This window comes from Colobus angolensis, unplaced genomic scaffold (assembly GCF_000951035.1).
Source record: "Colobus angolensis palliatus isolate OR3802 unplaced genomic scaffold, Cang.pa_1.0 Scaffold205, whole genome shotgun sequence".
In the NCBI taxonomy this organism is placed as follows: domain Eukaryota; kingdom Metazoa; phylum Chordata; class Mammalia; order Primates; family Cercopithecidae; genus Colobus; species Colobus angolensis.
The window spans coordinates 771,048-771,992 of NW_012115211.1; positions in this window are offsets into that span (position 1 = coordinate 771,048).

Here is a 945-nt window from a genome sequence, read left to right on the forward strand (position 1 = left end):
GTGGCGAGAGAGGGCAAGCTCCCAGCTGACGACAGCAGGTGTTTTTTTTTTTTCCCTCCCCCCAGCACTTTTTCAGTCAGCATCGTTCCTGGATTTTTTTCCTCCCTGCTGAGCGGCGTAAAAGGGTGGGGCCGCTTTCCTACAGCAGAGGCAGAGGCGGCGGCAGCAGCTGCTGCAGCATCTTTCACGGGCAGCAGCAGAGACCGAGAGCTGCAGAAAAGGGTGGGGTCGCTTCCCAGGAGAAGAGGCAGTGGCGGCGGCGGCTGCGGCATCCTCGCGGGCAGCGGCGGAGGCAGCAATGCTCGGTCTTCGCCGGAGGTGATGGCCTCCCAGTCCTGCTAGGTGGCCGGCTGCACTAGGACGCCGGCAGGAAGGAGACTCGAGCCCGGTCCGCGAACCCTGCGGCTACACCGCCCGGCCCCTCCTCTGCGCCATGGCTTAAGCCTGCAGCCACCTCTTCTCACGTCGCCGCGCTCGACCGAGGTCTGTGCGCCGCCGCAGCCGCAGGGAGGGGCGCGTCCCAGACACCCTCGCCGGGGACTCGGGAACGCCGTGCCTCTCGCCCTTCGGCGCCTGCAGCAGACTGCGCTCCCAAAGGCGTTTGCAACTGGTAATCGAGGGACTCTAGACTCTCTTAGGATAGCTCTCCCCGGGTACTCGCTGAGGGAGGAGGGCGAACTAGCTCTGGCTGATCGTGGGTAGAAAACGGTGGGAACCACATTGGCTGGTCCGGATCGGAGGCTGAAGGAAGATTAGAGACTTGCTTTAGAACCACAAGAAGAAAGAGGGGGCCGGCTTTTCAGCTAGCATCATGGCGTGGCCGTGCATCACGAGGGCCTGCTGCATCGCCCGCTTCTGGAACCAGTTGGACAAAGCGGACATAGCGGTGCCGCTGGTTTTCACCAAGTACTCGGAGGCCACTGAGCACCCGGGCGCCCCGCCGCA